The following is a 20,633-nucleotide window of genomic DNA, read 5'->3' on the forward strand; positions in this document are numbered from 1 at the left end:
ACCTTGGTTACTAGAAAAAAAATGCATAAATCAATGTAGATAAGCACTGTGTAGACACCTTTTTTATTTTTCTAATTTGCTTATAATTGATTATGACTAACCATGGGTAAGTTAAGAATCTAAAAGTAAAGACCTTAAGCAGAATTATTATATTATAGAAAGAATTCTTTACTCACAATCAGAATATTAGTTGACTCAGGATCAGTCATTGAGAAAATCATGTCCTGCCTTTTATTCCTCTTTAGAAATTTTATGATCTTTCCAAATCCTGGGCTTCTGAATTGTTATCATTAAAACAAGTTTATCCTAAATAACATAACATTTTGTCTGAGAAATAATTTTTGTATTGATCAGCCTAATTTAGCATGTGCTAGCAAAAACAAGCAGGTGCAGCCATCCTAATATCAGAGAAAACAGATTTTAACACAAAACCTGTTAAAAGAGACAAAGGCATAATTTAATGATCAAGAGATCAGTTCAACAGGAAGATGTGACTATGATAAATCTATATGAACACAATATCAGAGGCTGGTCACTTAAAACAAATATTAATGGATATAAAGGAGATGTAGACTCCAATACAATAATAAATGGAGAATTCTACACCCCACTTTCATCACTGCAAATATTAACTGGACTAAAAACCAACAAAGAAGCAATAGAGCTAATTACACTGTGGGCCAAACACATGTAATTGATATCTACAGAACATTTCATCACACAGCTACAAAATACACATTCTTTTCATCAAGACAGGGAGCTTTCTCTAGGATAAGGCATATGCTAGGCCATAAGGAAAGTCGATTATAAAAAAAATTGAAATCATGCCATGTATCTTTTCTGAACTCAATGGGATTAAGCTGGAAATTAACCAGCTAAGAAACTCTAGAAAAATATACAAACACATAGGCTGAGCAACATGTTCCTGAATGAACAGTGGATCATAGAAGAAATCAAAGAAAAATTTTCAAAATTCCAAGAAATGAATGAAGTTGACAACACAACATATCAAAATTTATGGGATACAGCAAAAGCTCTTTTAAGCAGGAAGATTATAGCAATTAGTGCCTACATCATGAAATTAGAAAAGCACAAAGTAAAATATTCAAAGGCAAGAACAAACAAAACTTATTTTTAGGATAAAATAAACAATTAAAATTAGAGAAGAAATAAATAAAATTTAATTGAAGAAAAAACAATCAAAACACCAATTAAAATTTGCCCAACTACCCAAAAAAGGTAGAAAACCCAAATTAATAATATCAGAGATGAAAAGGGAGCAGTTACAATGGATAAAATTGAAACAAAAAAGAATCATCAGGCATTGCTACAAACAAATATATGCCAATAAATTTTAAAAATCTAGAAGAAATAGATCTGGACACATACAATCTACAAAAATGAATGATGAAAACATAGAAAACCTAAGTAGAACAACAACCAAGACAATGACTGAATCAGTAATAAAGATCCTCACAACATAGAAAAGTCCAAAACTGAATGGCATGACTATGGAATTCTACCAAAACTTTAAAGAGAAATAATTCCAATAATTATCAAATGATTCAAATCATATGAAAGGGAAAAAAATCCTTCCAGATTCGTTCTATGAGGTCAGCATCACTTTAATTCCCAAACCAGAAAAAGATGTGACAAAGAAACTATTGATCAATTTCCCTGATGAACACATATGCAAAAATCATCAACAATGTACTAGCGAACAGAATCCAACAAAACATCAGAATGATAATTCACACACACCACGTGGGATTTATCCTTAGTATGTAAAAATGGTTCAATAAACAAATTAATAAATGTGTTATATCACATTAACAAATTGAAGAATATAAAAATTTATTATCTCAATAGATGCAGAGAATGTGTTTCATAATATACAAAATCCTTTCATGATGAAATCCTTAAGCAAATTGGGTATGGAAGAAACTTTCCCTAACAAAATCAATGCAATAGGTGGCAAACCCACAGCCAGCATCATATTGAATGAGGAAGAGTTGGTAGCATTTCCATTAAGATCTCAAACCAGGTAAGGATTCCCACTTTATCACTGCTATTTAATACAGTCCTGAAAATTTTGGACAGAGCCATTAGGCAAGAAAAGGAAAGGAAAGTGATACAAATTGGAAAGGAAGAATTCAAGTTATCCCTGTTTGCAGATGACATGATTCTACATATAAGGAAACCAAAAGATTCCACTAGGAGACTATCATAACTCATAAGCGAGTAAGGAAAAGTAGTAGGCTATAAAATCAGCACATAAAAATCATTAGCTTTGTTTGAATACATAAGGAGTGCCATGTCTGAGATAGAACTTGGATGATCAGTACCATTCACAATACCAACAAAGATGTAAACATCTTGGAATAAATTTAATCAAGGAGGTGAAAGATCTCTAAGATGTAAATTACAAAATAATAAAGAAAGCAATAGAAGACACCAAAAAATAGAAATAAACTTTTCTTTCATGAGGTGCCTAGAACAGTCACATTCATAGAGACAGAGAATACAGCTGTGGTCACAAAGGGCTGTGGAAATGGAGAAATTATGATTCAACAGGTATAGAGTTCCAGTTAGAGAGAGGTAGTGATGACAGTCGCATAGCAATGTGTTATCTATACTGATAGGTTACCACAATAAAGGACAACAGATATAAAATGTCTACACAAAACCAAAACATTTAGAAACATATTATACAAGCTAACAATTTATAAAGAGCTATGGAAATCCTTACTATTGTCTTCAATGGGAGGCTGGGACTGTGGCATAGCATATAAGGCCACTGGCTAAATTGCCGGCATCCCATAGGGTGGTCTGGATGCTCCAATTCTGATCCAGCTCTCTGCTATGGCCAGTGAAAGAAATAAAGGATAGACCAAGTCCTTGGGCTCCTGCACCACCTGGGAGACCCAGAGGAAGCTCCTGATGTGGCTTCAATCAGCCTAGCTCCAGCTGTTGCGGCCGTTTGGGGAGTGAACCAGCAGATGGAAGACTTTCTCTCTGCCTCTGCCTCTCTGTAACTCTGACTTTCAAATAAATAAATAAATCTTTTAAAAATTGTTGGATTTTCTAAACTATATAAATCAATCTAGTTGCTATGTTGTACTATGCAAATTCTCTATTGAGTATGTATTTATGAAAAAATTGAGATAAAATTATGGTCATTATATTTATAGTAATTATATTCTGTAAAATGGAGAAAAGGGACATGCTACCCGAATCTTAGAGGTTTCATAATCAAACATATGAAAGCAAATGATAAATTGTGCTTCTTTAAAACATAACTCATTCTGATTAAGCCTATCATGTCCTATTATAACAACAGCAGAGAGTTTTGTAAATGTTTTACCTGAAGTTTCTATTTCATCTTTTCCAGTCCACTCTTATGCATTCTTATATTACCTTCCAAAGGTGAATGAAGAGAAGTCAGAATTGACATCACCAAGGTGGACTGCAAAGAAAAGATAAGAGCATATGCAATCTCTGAAGATATAAATGCTTTGTCACACAGGGATACATCTCGTTTGTCAGTGCAGAGCGTGAAGTTCTTCCACAATTTCAAAAAGAATTTCAGTCTAGACTATGGGATGGCCCATAGCTGCCTTCATGAATAAACAGTTGATGTGTTTGCAAATCATCAAATTTGAGAGCTGGCATTGATAAAATACATCAAGAGTCAAACAGATTAAAATCTTGGCTATTATGATTCCCAAGAAAATTAATTGAATAAAGCTATTATAGCATTTTAAGTCAATGGTGCATGGTACTGAATAATTTGTTTTTGGTATCTTTTAAAAGCCTCCATGACTGCTTTAAATTGTTCATGCCAGGGCCGGCACCATGGCTCACTTGGTTAATCCTCCGCCTGTGGTGCCGGCACTGGGTTCTGGTCCCAGTTGCTCCTCTTCCAGTCCAGCACTCTGCTGTGGCCCGGGAAGGCAGTGGAGGATGGCTCAATTGCTTGGGCAACTGCACCCACATGGGAGACCCGGAGGAAGCACCTGGCTCCTGGATTTGGATTGGCTAGCTCCAGCTGTAGCAGCCATTTGGGGCTGGAGCAACAGAAGGAAGACCTTCCTCTCTCTCTCTCTCTCTCTCTCTCTCTCTCTCTTTCTCTATCTCTCTATCTCTCTATCTCTGCCTGTCAAATAAAAAACAATATATATATGGTTCATGTCTAGTCAGGTAATGACTTTTTTTTTATATCTCAACAGTAACATTAATACCCAGAAGAGACTTCTTCTCCCAGATAAGGGATGCTATGGCTGGGCACTTAGCCAACAATGAATAATAAAGTGCTTCACTGAGTTGTTCAAACCGTTTGTCCCCAAGGCTGCCTCCAAATTAAATTCTCTGAGGAATCATATCCCAGAGATCTGAGACCTCCACTTTATCCTTCTAGTACATTCTATATTTTCAGAGCCTTCTCCCGGACAAACCTTCAGGACCATTAAATGAAAAAATAATAATCTAACAACAAAAATATGGCTACATATTAACAGAGAAGACACAAAGATTTAAGAACAGAATTTTCACTTTATGTTTCTGTGTGGGAGCAAACTTTTGAAATCCTTACTTAATGTATACTAAGCTGATCTTCTGTATATTAAGATAATTGAAAATGAATCTTGATGTGAATGGAAGGGGAGAGGGAGTGGGAAAGGGGAGGGTTGTGGGTGGGAGGGACGTTATTGGTGGGGGGAAGCCATTGTAATCCATAAGCTGTACTTTGGAAATTTATATTCATTAAATAAAAGTTAAAAAAAATAAATAAAAAATAAATAAATTTAAAAAAGAACAGAAATATTTGAGTTAATTAATAGGCATATAGTTAAGTTCTCAAACCCAAGAAAGTGCTAGAATAAAGAAAAGCCTATGTTTTTGCATGTATTCACATATTTAATGAGAATGGCACAGATCATTTCTAATCAACTTACAAAATTCACAATCCAACTCAGATATCAAATCAAATGTAATTCCAATGTCTTATTTAGAAGAAAAGAATATTTGTTTAAAAAAAGAAATACAAAGACAAGTAACTAGGACCTGTAATATGTAATAGAAGACAAAAATAATTAAATCCAAAAGTATGGCACACTTGCTATTCAGATGTTTTTATGCAGAGCCACTCCTTAAGTGTAAGCCACTCTAAATATCTTCCAAAGAACAATATAATACAATGCAACAGGTATTAAAACATTATGCATAGCTAACACATTCGACCAAACCAAGATACTAGGGGAACTGTGAATTTTGGATTATCTCTAAACATGGAAATAACCATCAAATCCCAGCAGAGAATCTCTGCAGCTGATGACTGAAGGTGGAGAGGAGAATGCAGGAAGCTTGGAGATACTAGAAGCAGGAGGGAGAAGCAGAAAACCCATGGAGTGGAGCACAGCCAGAACCATGCACAAAACAGTAAATCAGGCTGATTTTAGAGGGATGACAGAAAGATAGCTGACAAGTCAGAGCACTGAGCACAGGGACAGAATCAAACTGAAGACTGTGTTCTCATAGAGAGATCACTTCCTAGGGGATGAAGATGAGTAGAAATGGAAGGTTCTCTTGGAAGATTTGATGGTAAAGGGAAAGAAGAAAGAAGAGGTTAATCAAGCTTCTGAGAAAATAAAGAATGACCAACTCTATTAGATACTGTTAGCATTCTTTATTCATTTTGAAAATTATTGTGAGTACAATAGTCTTAAAGACTCCCCCTCCACTCTCTGACCAACTGGATCTGGTTCCCATGTCCTGCTCCTGAATCCAGGTTCCTGCCATTGAAGACTTTGGGGAGCAGTGATCATGGCTCAATTAATTGGGTTCTTTCCTCTCATATGGGAGAGCTGGATTGCCTCTGCTTCACAGCTCTGGCCATTGTGGGTATTTGGGGCACAACCCAGAATATGGGAGTGTGTCTCTCTCTTTATTTATCTTCAAATTATTTAAATAAATATTATGCTATCATGAAAATAATAAAGAATATTTACAAACTAAAAACCTTGAGATACCAAAAGCCTTTGACTCACTTTGTCTTTATAAGAGCCTTACTTTGAACTTTCAAAATGAATGGAATACAAAACTCAGTAACACTCCAAACACAGATAGCTACAGCAGGAAGAAGTCAGAAAGTAAAAGACAGAACATTTCAACTGAAGACCCCTCCAAAAGAATCTAGAAGAAATGAAAAATTTTACAAAATGTTATGGGTTCAGTTGAAGAAGAAATCATTCCTGACAGAGCTCCATATGCAGATGATTTATTGGTGTGTGTCCTAAAGAGCAACGCATGTGAAAGAGCAGTAGGAATTGCTGTGGACACAGAGAAACTGATGTGAATACATCAAAAGCTAATAGGAAATTCTGATGTGGAAATGACCTCGAAGATGTCCAAATCAAGATCAATGGGTTGAGCATCTGTGCCTTTAATTCAATCAGTAATTAGAGACAGAGATAGATGAGTTATATTGTACCTTGCTCACCAATTACACATTAATCTAGTTTCATACTAAGAGAATCATCAGGTTGATATTGACATATGTTCTACAGAGCACAAGGAGATACTCCTCCAAATGGTAATGTAATAAAAAGTCAATAAAGAAGTTGAAGTACTTTTTCAGGTTAAACTAGAGAGACAAAACAACCGTAATTTAATGCATGATCGTGGATTTGACACTGGATTATACTCCATAGAAACACATAGGTAGCACATTATTTGAGTATGGACATACATGTTGGTAGCAATATTGTATGAATGATATTTAATTTGATAAATCTCTCCATTTCTGCAAGAAAATGACTTTGTTCCTGTAACAGATATGACAAAAAATAAGGCTAAAAATTCATGTTGTGTAATGCCCAGAATGTCCACAGATCATAATAGTGCAATACTGACATAAGATTCAAAACAGGAATCTATAGAACAAAACTGACTCTGAAATCATACCCTTTCATTTATTGTCAATTCATTTTATTAAATTTATTTATTCATTTGAAAGTGTTACAGAGTTAGAGAGAGAAAAAGAGAGATGTCCCATCAACTGGTTTACTTCCCAGATGGCCACAACATCCAGGCAGGGCTGGGCCAGGCAGAAGCCAGGATAAGAGAGAGAAAGAGACAATGAGAGAGAGAGAGAGAGAGAGAGAGAGAGAGAGAGAATCTTCCCTCTGCTAGTTCACTCCACAAAGGCATGCAACAGTCTGGGCAAGACCAGGCCAAAGTCAGGAAACCAGAATTCCACTTGTGTTGCAGGAGCTCAATTACTTGAGCAATCATCTGCTACCTGCCGGAATGTGTGTCATCAGGAAACTAGCTCAGAAGCAGAGTAGAGGTGACTTAATCCCAGAATTTCAATTATAGATATGGAAATCACAAGCAGTGCAGTGGTTTATCCTGCTGTGCCCCAATGCTTGCCCCAAAGTAATTTTGAAAACCACAGTAACATAGTACGTAAGAACTTGTCTGAATGGCTGTTATCAACAAAGAAAGAAAGAGTGGGAGCAAGGGAGGGAGGGAGGGAGAGAGAAAGAAAGGAAGGAAGAGGAGGAAGAAAGGGGGAGAAGGAGGAGAAGAGGAGGTGGAAGAAGGAGAAAGGACAGAAGGAAGAAAGAGAATGAGTAGTTTTGGAGATGTGAGAAAAGAGAACTTTCGCCTACTGTTGATGGGAATGTAAATTATGGAAATCACTATGGAAACTTCTCGAAAATTAAAACCACGACCCCATATACCTCCCTATGGATATATATCTCCAGATGACATGAAATGAGTATGCAGAAAGATATCTGCAATTGCAGATCTGCATCATCCACAATAGCCAAAATATGGAGTCAAACTCAGTGTCCACAACAGATGAATGGTGGAAGAAAATGTGTAGCATGTATTCAGTGGGATACTTTTAGTCTTTTAAACAAGAGTCAGGTGTTTGGCACAGCAGGTAAGACAATCCTCAGGGAGCCTGTACCCTATATTGGAGTGCTTGAGTTTGAGTCTCAGATCCACTTCTGTTGCAGTTTCTTGCTAATGTGCAGCTTGGGAGGCAGCAGGTGATGGCTCACGTACCTGGAACCCTGCCAGCAACGCATGGACCTGAGTTGTTTTTGGCTCCTGCCTTCGGTCTGGCCAGCTGTTGAAGCAGGGCATAGAAAATCCCTCACCATCTCTCTCTATCTCTAGCTCACTGTTCTTCTGCCTTTCAAATAAAATGAAATTTTAAAAAAATGAATGAGAAAAGGGGAAAACATCTATGGAATATTATCCATAGATGAAGTTAAGGACATTATGTTAAATGAAATAAGTCTGGCACATAAAAACAATTACCACATGGTTTCACTTATATGTGGAATCTAGAATGATAGTCACCAAGGACTGAAAAGAAGGTGTTGGTGAGATGTTAGACAAAGGACACAAAATTCAGTTAGGAGTAGTAAATTCAGAGGGCGGGGCAAGATGGCGGAATAGGAAGGGAGCACACTGATAGTCCATGGAGAGACAGTTTAATAAAAGTGGAGATACTGCAGGTTCAAGGAAGAGTAGGGGAAGAATCAGCAGAAGAAACTCTTCCGGAACGAGTGATTCACAGTGGACCTGCGTGGAGCGCGTGGGAGCCCACAGTTCGGGACACCAGTGGCAGACTCAACACACCAGCTCTGGAACGCAAGGTGAGCCGAACCTCAATAGCCCGAGACACCAGCAGGCAGGTGGAAAGAGGAGACTAGAGGGAACGACCCCGGGGGGGGGGGGGGGAGTTCACCAGGCTAACTAGAAGAGAGAGAGGGAAAGTGACTGATATGGACACGGGTTTCTCTCTCTCCACTCACCTCTCAAAGGTGAGCAAGACAAAGAGCAGGCGCCATCTTGGACATACGTCATAAGCAGAGCGACCTCAGGTCTGCACCAGCCCTGAGCCTAGCAGAAAAACCTGACTCTGGGTGGGGTGAATTAACAGGAGATTAGGACCTAGTGAATTTGTGGTGCTACTGAACCGAGACTGTGAAAAAAGAGACGGTGGGGGAGAGAACTCACGGAATTCATGTGAGTACTCTCCAGAGACACTACAATTCCGTAACTTTGGCAACCCAGTGGGAGACTGAAGGAGAATTTGAGCCCACTCTGAGGGCAGCAGAGATTCCCTGTGTGGCCCTTGGGAAAGAGCTTCCGATCTCTGGCTCCTGTGGGTATATCATTTGCCTGCTAACTACCTCCAACCTCGTTCAGCTGTGCGGAATTACTTCCCTTTTGAATCAAAAAAATAAAGAAAGAAAGAGAGAGAGATCTACCACGCCTAACCTGGGAGTGTCACCTTTGGCACACCAAACAGAGCTCTCAGGGACACCCATCTCACGCCTCTAAGGCTCCATCAAAAACAGACAGTCCACTTATTCTAGAGTCATAGTATAACAAGAAAAAGCACCACAGTGAAGAAACCAAATATCTCCAATATGCCAAATAACAAACGCAAAAACCAAGGTAATAAAAACAAGGAAGTCACCATGACGCCCCCAAATGAAAAAGACACCCCAATTCAAGATTATGAATATGATGAGTTAGAAGAAATGCAAGAAGCAGATCTCAAGAAATTGATAAGAACATTAAGAAGTTCTTAAAAACAAATTCTTGAACTACAGAAATCCTTAATGGACAAGATAGAAAATCTCTCTCATGAAAATGAAATATTAAGGAGGAATCAAAATGAAACGAAACAACTAGTACAACAGGAAACTGTGATAGTGATGATAAATCATAATGAAGTGAAGAATTCAATAGATCAAATGAAAAACACAATAGAGAGCCTTACAAACAGAATGGGTGAAGCAGAAGAGAGAATATCGGACTTAGAAGACAGAGAACAGGAAAGGATATAGTCAGACCAAAGAAAAGAAGAGGAAATTAGAAAGAACTGACTCCAATTCTTCTCAAACTATTCAGAGCAATCAAAAAAGAGGGAGTCCTCCCAAAATCTTTCTATGAAGCCAGCATCACCTTAATTCCTAAGCCGGAAAAAGATGCAGCATTGAAAGAGAACAGACCAATATCCCTGATGAACATAGATGCAAAAATCCTCAATAGAATTCTCACCAATAGAATGCAACAACACATCAGAAAGATCATGCACCCAGACCAAGTGGGCATTATCCCTGGTATGCAGGGATGGTTTAATGTGTGCAAAACAATCAATGTGATACACCACATTAACAGACTGCGTCTCAATAGACGCCGAGAAAGCATTTGATAAAATACAACACCCTTTCCTGATGAAAACTCTAAGCATACTGGGTTTGGAAGGAAGATTCCTCAATACAATCAAAGCAATCTATTAAAAACCCACAGCAAACATCCTATTGAATGGGGAAAAGCTGGAAGCATTTCCACTGAGATCTGGTACCAGACAGGGATGCCCACTCTCCCCACTGCTATTCAATATAGTTCTGGAAGTTCTAGCCAGAGCTATTAGGCAAGAAAAAGAAATTAAAGGGATACAAATTGGGAAGGAAGAACTCAACCTATCCCTCTTTGCAGATGATATGATTCTTTATTTAGGGTATCCAAAGAACTCTACTAAGAGGTTATTGGAACTCATAGAAGATTTTGGCAAAGTAGCAGGGTATAAAATCAATGCACAAAAATCAACAGCCTTTGTATACACAGACAATGCCATGGCTGAGGAAGAACTTCTAAGATCAATCCCATTCACAATAGCTACAAAAACAATCAAATACCTTGGAATAAACTTAACCAAGGACGTTAAAGACCTCTACAATGAGATTACAAAACCTTAAAGAAAGAAATAGAAGATGATACCAAAAAATGGAAAAATCTTCCATGCTCATGGATTGGAAGAATCAATATCATCAAAATGTCCATTCTCCCAAAAGCAATTTATAGATTCAATGCAATATCAATCAAGATACCGAAGACCTTCTTCTCAGATCTGGAAAAAAATGATGCTGAAATTCATATGGAGACACAGGAGACCTCGAGTAGCTAAAGCAATCTTGTACAACAAAAACAAAGCTGGAGGCATCACAATACTAGATTTCAGGACATACTACAGGGCAGTTGTAATCAAAACAGCATGGTACTGGTACAGAACCAGATGGATAGACCAATGGGACAGAATTGAAACACCAGAAATCAATCCAAACATCTACAGCCAACTTATATTTGATCAAGGATCCAAAACCAATCCATGGAGTAAGGACAGTCTAAGCAATAAATGGTGCTGGGTACATTGGATTTCCACGTGCAGAATCATGAAGCAAGACCCCTACCTTTCACCTTACACAAAAATTCACTCAACATGGATTAAAGATTTAAATCTATGACCTGACACCATCAAATTATTAGAGAGCATTAGAAAAACCCTGCAAGATATAGGTACCAGCAATGACTTCTTGGAAAACACCTCAGAAGCACAGGCAGTCAAAGCCAAAATCAACTATTGGGATTGCATCAAATTGAGAAGTTTCTGTACTGCAAAAGAAACACTCAGGAGAGTGAAGACACAACTGACAGAATGGGAAAAAATATTTGCAAACTATGCAACAGATAAATGGTTAATAACCAGAATCTACAAAGAGATCAAGAGACTCCACAAAAACAAAACCAACAACCCACTTAAGAGATGGGCCAAGGACCTCAATAGACATTTTACAAAAGAGGAAATCCAAATGGCCAACAGACACATGAAAAAATGTTCAAGATCACTAGCAATCAGGGAAATGCAAATCAAAACCACAATGAGGTTTCACCTCACCCTGGTTAGAATGGCTCACATTCATAAATCTACCAACAAGAGATGCTGCAGAGGATCTGGGGAAAAAGGGACACTAACCCACTGTTGGTGGGAATGCAAATTGGTTAAGCCACTATGGAAGTCAGTCTGGAGATTCCTCAGAAACCTGAATATAACCCTACCATTCAACCCAGCCATCCCACTCCTTGGAATTTACCCAAAGGAAATTAAATTGGCAAACAAACAAGCTGTCTGAACATTAATGTTTATTGCAGCTCAATTCACAATAGCTAAGACCTGGAACCAACCCATATGCCCATCAACAGTAGACTGGATAAAGAAATTATGGGACATGTACTCTATAGAATGCTATACAGCAGTCAAAAACAACGAAACCCGGTCATTTGCAACAAGATGGAGGAATTTGGAAAACATCATGCTGAGTGAATTGAGCCAGTCCCAAAGGGACAAATATCATATGTTCTCCCTGATTGGCGACTACTAACTGAGCACCAAAGGGGAAACTTGTTGAAATGAAATGGACACTATGAGAAACAGTGACTTGATCAGCTCTTGTCCTGACGGTTGATGGACAATGTAATACTTTATCCATTTTAGTATTTTTTCTGTTCTAGTACCATTGGTTGAACTCTGTAATTAACACACAATTATTCTTAGGTGTTTAAATTTTAACTGAAAAGTGATCCCTGTTAGGAATTTGGAAAACATTATGCTGAGTGAAATAAGCCAATCCTAAAGGGACAAATACCACTTGTTCTCCCTGATAGGTGACAACTAACTGAGCACCAAAAAGGAAACCTGTTAAAGTGAAATGAACACTAGGAGAAACGGTGACTTGATCAGCCCTCACCCTGACTGCTGATGAGCAACTTAATATGTTATCCCTCTTAGTATTTTTGTTTGTTTGTTCTACTTAATACTTTTGGTTGAATAGTGTAAACAATACACAATTCTTCTTAAGTGCTGAAACTTAACTGAAAAGTGATTGCTGTTAAATGTAAGAGTGGGAATAAGAGAGGGAAGAGATGTGCAATTCGGGACATGCTCAAGCTGACTTACCTCAAACGGTAGAGTTAGAAACATACCAGGGGATTCCAATTCAATCCCATCAAGGTGGCATGTACCAATGCCATCTCACTAGTCCCAGTGATCAATTTCTGTTCACAAGTGATCATAATGATAGGACTAAGAACCAAAGGGATCACATAAACAAGAATAGTGTCTGCAAATACTAGCTGATAGAATCAAAAAGGGAGAGAATGATCCAACATGGGAAGTGAGATACACAGCAGACCCATAGAATGGCAGATGTCCTAAACAACACTCTGGCCTCAGAATCAGCCCTTAAGGCATGCGGATCCGGTTGAAAAGCCCATGAGAGTATTTCAGGCATGGAAAGCCAAGACACTCTGGGGGAAAAAAAAAAAAAAAAAAAAAAAAAACCTAAATGAAAGATCTCCACGAGTGAGATCCCAGTGGAAAGAATGGGTCATCAAAGAAGGAGGTACCTTTCTCTGAAGGGAGGAGAGAACTTCCACTTTGACCATGGCCTTGTCTAAATATGATCAGAATCAGTGAACTCAGGGGGCTTCCATAGCCTTGGCAGCTCATGACAAGAGCCTAGGGGATTACTGATGCCATAAACAAGCGTGTCAATTTGTTAAGTCAACAACAGGAGTCACTGTGCACTTACTCCTCATGTAGGATCTTTGTCCTTAGTGTGCTGTACATTGAGATTTAATGCTATAACTAGTACTCAAACAGTATTTTTCACTTTATGTTTCTGTGTGGGAGCAAACTCTTGAAATCTTTGCTTAATGTATGCTAAACTGATCTTCTGTATATAAAGAGAAACGAAAATGAATCTTGATGTGAATGGAAGGGGAGAGGGAGTGGAGAAGGGGAGGGTTGTGGGTTGGAGGGCCGTTATGGGGGGGAAGCCATTGTAATCCATAAGCTGTACTTTGGAAATTTATATTCATTAAATAAAAGTTTGAAAGAAAAAAAAATAAATATCTTGTGCATAAAAAAAGGAGTAGTAAATTCAAGAAATTTATTATACAACATGGTGATTTTAGTTAATAACAATATATTATATTCTTTAAAATGGCTATGAGAGTAGATTGTAATTTTTCAACAAATAAATTACAACAATGTGAAGTAATAACACATGTAAACTCATGTAAAATTGACTTGCCTTAACATTCCAGCATACATACATATTTCAATGTAACATTTAGTACATCATACATAGGTACAATTTTATGTGAATTTATTAAACATATTTAAAGGATTGTAAAAATCAATATTAAAAAAGAAGCTCCTATCAATCTCACGAGAAAAGAGCATAGAAAAAAACACCAATGAAGAAGACTTTCTGATGCACATAAACAATAGAATTAGCACAGAGGATTTCTAAAGGCCTCCAAGAAACTAAACATAATGGTAACAGATTGTTCTTAAAACCTGCTGCAAATACATGGATATACACTTCCTAGAATGTTGAAAAAAATGAATGTCCAACAGACATATTAGAATAAGGTAATGTTCAGTAGCAGAAAGGTTTGCAAATGGAATCACTGAAGAACTCAAAGGCTCTCTGCTGTGGCCAGGGAGTGCAGTGGAGGATGGCCCACGTCCTTGGGCCCTGAACCCACATGGGAGACCAGGAGAAGCACCTGGCTCCTGGCTTCGGATCAGCACGGTGCTCCGGATGCAACGTGCTGGCCGCAGTGGCCATTGGAGGGTGAACCAACAATAAAGGAAGACCTTTGGCTCTGTCTCTTTCTCTCTCACTGTCCACTCTCCCTGTCAAAAAAAAAAAAAAAAATGTCAAACATATCACAATACTAGACAAGGATTAAGAGTGATGGAAATGAAACACACTACTGAAAGCTTTAGGGGGGAAATAAAATAAACATGTTAACATTCTATTTAAAACAAGATGATTTCTTTCAGTTAGAAACATGAACTTTTACAAAGCATAATTGATCTCTCATATTACAATGAAAGCAATTTAATCTGATTTGCGATGTTCCAAGATGACTACTGACTGAGAAAAAATTTTGCTTTTTCCATAAAATTGCAAAACAACATATAATTTACATAACACTAGTAATTTCAAGTCAATAACTAAGTTGAACATAAGTTTTAGGGAATGCACCTCTTATGTGACATAACACATGTCTTTACTCACATCTTCAGCATCATGAAGGCAAAATAAGAAACTTTAATTATTCCTCAAAGCTTGTCAAAGATATACACAGAAACTAGTGGAGAAAATCACCAAAATATATGTACAACTGGGATTATATGGCTTTCCAAACTAAAGTATCTACGCTGTCATCAGAAATTGAATCTGTTTTCATCATCAGCCACATCCCATCCAAGAGAAATATTCATTAACAATGCCTTTAACCATCCACAGTGTTATTTGTCACCAAATATCCTGAACTTGAAGTGCATAATAATTGAACATGGATGTAATCTTAAATAAAAAGCATAATGCAGCTAAAGAAACATACTGTACTGATAGAATATTAAACCTAAAATTTAAAATCATTGATTTGGTTCCAGAGATATTTCTTAGTCAAATTTCCTCCTCATTAATTTGGGTGATACTATAGAAAAAAAACACTTCTAAATCACATTTCAATATGCACTAAAAAATGAAAAGTTATGCTTAGTTTTTTTTTAATTTTATAATAGAACAAACACCTGTATGCTTTTTATTTGTCCACTAGAATTTATCTACGACATTGATTCTCATACAAAATGATAATTTATTATACTTCTTTGTAGAGTTTCTATACAAAGAAGCAGCCTTAAAACACCCATAGAATTGATTGCATCACACATTTTAGCATTTCCTACCTCTTATTTGCTCTAGAACTAAGAGCAAATGTGTTCAGTGTAGGACACATGTTCTTATTCTACCATTAGTTAACTTTTTTCACCAGAGATTAGCCATAGCATTTTTCATTTCCAAATTTCTCAAGGTATATATTAAAGGATTCAACATGGGAGTCACAATGGTGAAAACCACCCTTATGATTTATCAGTGGCAAAATTGGAAACAGGTCTGACATAAATGAAAATACAGGGAACAAAAAACAGGACAAGCACTGTGATGTGGGAGCTGCAAGTAGACATGCCCTTGCACCTTCCTTCTTGGCTGTGAGTTTTAAGAGTTCAGGATGACGCCGTAGGATATTAGGAGAAGACTAAAGATAATCATACAGATGGCTCCACCGTTGGCAGCCACAGTGAGGCCTATGAAGTAGGTGTCAGTGCACGCAAGTTCCAATAATGGGTACATGTCACAAATGAAGTGGTCCATGACATTGGGGCCTCAGAAGGGAAGAGTGTACACAAACACAAGTTGAATCACAGAATGTGTAAAGCCTCCAACCCATGCCACCACCAACAGAACTCTTGTGGTGAGCTTGGTAGTGAGAAGTAAATAACATAAACTGAAAAAAGGCAGGGAATAGTGGGATATGGTTATATAAATCACAAGTTGGGGCTGGCACTGTGGCATAGCGGGTAAAGGCAACACCTGCTCTGCCGGCATCCCATAGGGGTACCAGGTCAAGAAACGGCTGCTTGACTTACTATCCAGCTCTCTGCTATAGCCTAGGAAAGCAGTAGAAGATGGCCCAGGTCCTTTGGTCCCTGCACCCATGTGGGAGACCCAGAAAAAGCTCCTGGCTCCTGGATTTGGATCAGTGCAGCGCCGGTCTTTGCAGCCAACTGGGGAGTGAACTAGAAGATGGAAGACCTTTCTCTCTCTCTCTCTCTCTCTCTGTCTCTCTCTGTGTCTCTCCTTCTCTCATTATATAACTCTGACATTCAAGTAAATAAATAAATCTTAAAAAATAAATAACAATATTTCTTAGGCACAGAGAGAATTCAAACAGAATTCAAAGAGAATAAAGGTTACACAAAACAGTACACTGAAGAGAAAAGCCCATGATAAGTGATGTAAGGAGGCATTTGTGCAGTGCAAATGTAAGCCTGTCTCAGTCAGTTTCTTCTTGAAAAATAAGGGAATTGAGCTACATGAACTCAGAATCCTAGCTAGCAATGGCCCCATTGCAGTAGCTATGCCTTATTATATTCGGCTCACATATGTTTTTAATTTTTCCTATTTTTGTGTAAAGAAATATCAATTTCCAAGCTCAGGATCATAGTTAATGTAAAAAGGAAACCCAGCGGTAAGTGAGATGGGGTAATTTCAGTGACATTCACTCATTTTTCTCTTTAAATAAGTACCTACTTGGGAATGAGGACATCCTTGGAAGTACGTAACACAGCGATGGATAACAAGGATTCAGACAAACACTGCCTGTGTTGCAGCCCCGCTTCATCAGACCTGGCACAGCTTCATAAACCTGCCTATGCCTATTTCCTCATCTCTGGAAGGAGGATCCCAACAGCATCTACTTCCTAGCTTGTTGTTGTATTGCATGGAAAGTATGCAGAACACCTCTGAGCACCTGGCCAAGTCACAAAAACGATATCTAACATTAGTGCTTGTGAATGTTTCACCATGAGAACCGTATCAGAACACAGCTTTGCCAAAAGCAGTAGTATAACAATAATTCATGGATCCCTTTTTGGACATAAGTTTAAAATGTCCATTTTCTTACATATAAGTATCATTACCTGTGACGGGATGTATTATGACCAAAAGTAAGAAGACCCCATTCACATAGACTTGGTAGTGGAGAACATTTGCAGGGACAGGTATCTTCATTAGAGCCAGCTGGGACGAATTTCAACACACAGCATTCACACGACTGCCTCCCGCTGCCTCAGAAGCTCTGTTCTCTGAAGCTATAGACTGACAGAGGCACAGTTGTGGAGGAACATAAAGGTAATAAGTGGTCTGTCTCCAGTTCTTTTATTCTCACACTGCGCTTTCCACCATGCTTAGTGCCTTCACTCTTGTTACTCATCAATGCTGGATTTCATCAGGATAGATCTTCTGTTAGCCATTTTACCTATTCATATTTTAATAGTAGGATATTTAAACTACAGAGAGAGAGACTTGACACTATGAAAACTGAGGCTATTACTATTCTACAAATGTAGACAATTAATTCTTTTAAAAAATTAGCAATAAGGATATGGTTTTCGAAAAGTAAGTATACAGAACAGTGGGGTGAATATAGTTAACAAAAATTTATTATATTTTATGTGAAGAAAAAGAAAAGAGCAGTAACAAAAAAAAAAGGTTTTGATAATTTGTGATGACATTCACCCACCAATGTACTAAGATTTGTGCCTAACAAAACAAAGGCTGGGATTTAGTTCCATGGAACATCCAAAAACAGAGCTTTTTGACAAGTAGAAGGATATCTCATCAGTCCACAGTAAGTCAAGGAGAGGATGTCTAAGGCCACCTCTTTTCTCATTGAATACATTTGCCTGGTTCTTCCCAATCTCCTCATAGGAAATTGACTTTTCCACAAGAGTCTATAAGCAATAATAGTTACAATAACATGGCATCCTACTAAATACTAGATTCCAGCTGAAGATACACTCCAACTTGGGCAGAAATTGGAGTTGTCAAAATCTCCTGTGCCATTCTACTACAAAAAAAAGTTCCCTTTTTTATGTTCAGACACAGTCTTTACATCATTACTATTTTAAGTGAAACAGACTGTGTGAGATCATTATACCTTAGTTTGTACAAACATTTGGAACAGATTCAAATGAAGTAATCTCTCCTGAACCGTTTTATTCCCTAGAACAATCCCTAGACGGCAAAGGCTTGAGTCATCCCAAGAAACAACTGCTGAAGGGCAAGAAACATGAGAAATCCATCATGTGAAAAGAACATTTGTCAAGTAAAATGAGCAGTAACTTATGAGTTTCACCTTTTGAAATATTTAGGAAAAGCAGAAAATATTTAAATTAGAATGAAGGAGGAAGTTTCCCTTACCCAAACAGACCGCACACAAAGAAAAATGTCACTCAGTACACGAATCCTTGAGACTCAGAAGCAGAGAGCCTTGGAACTGAAGTTACAGACACTGCTTTTCTAACTTGAAAAGAGAAATAATCATAGTTTTCTAGTTACCCTTGGAATGGAGGCTTTTGAGCAAGGCCTGGGTCTGTGTCAGAACCATAATGATCTTCCTTCTATTAATTTATCTATAAATTTCAATCCAACATAAATAAATTCAAAAATTTCTTATTAGAAAGAAATTGTTTTTCCACCAACGAAACAGTGCCAAAGGGATTCCAGTGTTATTTTACCGTAGGTTGCCACTGACTCCCATGAGTATCTGTATTTCATCATATGCTCAGTTACATACTGAATCTTCTGTGTCATGAAAGACTTCTATACTTATGTAAACATATAAATAAATATCTAGCACATATGGGTATTCATATAAACGTATTTAAATCTTCATCATGCCTAGAACTCTGCTAAACATTCATATCTTCAAACAACCTAGCAAATACATTAAATCCAGAAACTCAAATGAGATACGCATTACCTTTAACATAAAAGAACATATATAAGCACCATGCCTCTTCTATTTTAAAATTGATAAAAGAATCAAAAATATGTCTTTGATTCTAAGGAAGTCTATGATACACTAAAACTGCAAAATATGCACTAGTTCTCAAGAACATCCCGAGAAATGTAAATTGCATGTGCTTGAAACCATTAAGGAACTAAAAATGAGTGAAGTGGGTATTTTGAAGCAAAGCCAGAGAGCCAAACTCAGCATTTGGGATATCTTTTCTCCAAAGATTCGGAATAATTCTAAAGACATGAGAGAAAGCTGAGTGGAACCCTCGGTAGATGCTTTATTGAGGAGCAACAAATGAAATTCAAAGTCACCAAAAACAAATGAAATGTCCTTTCTAAAAACCAGGCTTTCATTTCAGACCACAAAGGGCTTTTTTCTTCAAGCAGGTGAGGTTTAAAACAGAACACTCTTCCTAATACCTCAAATTCAGTTGGAATCATCTAATTTCTTCACTAAAGTTAGTTGGAATTCCATACTTTTCTAGTGATAGTTGATAACAACAAACACAGGAAATTCTCTCTTAATGAAGAAAATAATGTCTTTAATTGTCCATGCAGTTTTGTTTCTATATCTAGCATTCAGATTAAAAAAAAAAAAAAAACAGAAGCCTTGTTGAAAGGAAAGAGCAGTGAAATATATATAGATGATCCAGACAATGAAGAATGAGCATTTAATAATAAGCTGAGTGTGTAGCAGTAATTAAATCACAATGTGAATAATTAATAAAAAATTCTTAATTAACAACCACAAAATATATACTAATGAAATTAAGAACTCAATGGTTGGAATTTACAGCCGGTTTGAAACAGATGGATATAGAATTAGTGAATTGTCAGAAAGCTTAGAAGGGAAAATGCAGACCAAACCAGAGATCAATAAAGTAAATGCAGAAAATATATAAAAAGAATATGAAGGCTCAGTGGAAAACTTCTAAGATACATTTATAGACGATTTATTCACTTATTTGAAAGGCAGAGTTGCAGATCCAGAGGGGGAGAGACAGAGAGGCATCGTGCATTCTATGGTTCACTCCCTAAATGGCAAGCACGAAGCCAGGAGCCAGGAATTGGGTTGCATGTGAGCGCAGTGGCCAAGCATTTGGACCATCTTCCACTGCTTTCCCATGCCCATTAGCAGGGAGCTGCATCACAAGTAAAGCAGCCAGGACTCCAACCAGCACCCACAAGGGTTGCTAGAACCACAGACAGTGTGCTTTACCTGCCAAGCCACAGCACCAGTCCCTAAGTCACATTTAATTCAATTATAATTTTAAAAAGACATAGACAGAGAATAGGGTAGCCAAAATGATTAAACAG

The 20,633-nt window shown here is 37.5% G+C and overlaps 1 pseudogene; it reads right to left on the bottom strand.

The window, feature by feature from the left end:
- Positions 1-15,719: 15,719 nt before the first annotated feature.
- LOC138845922 (olfactory receptor 4A16-like) lies at positions 15,720-16,307 on the bottom strand (annotated as a pseudogene).
- Between the last annotated feature and the right edge of the window lie 4,326 nt (positions 16,308-20,633).

This window comes from Oryctolagus cuniculus, chromosome 1 (assembly GCF_964237555.1).
Source record: "Oryctolagus cuniculus chromosome 1, mOryCun1.1, whole genome shotgun sequence".
Lineage (NCBI taxonomy): Eukaryota > Metazoa > Chordata > Mammalia > Lagomorpha > Leporidae > Oryctolagus > Oryctolagus cuniculus.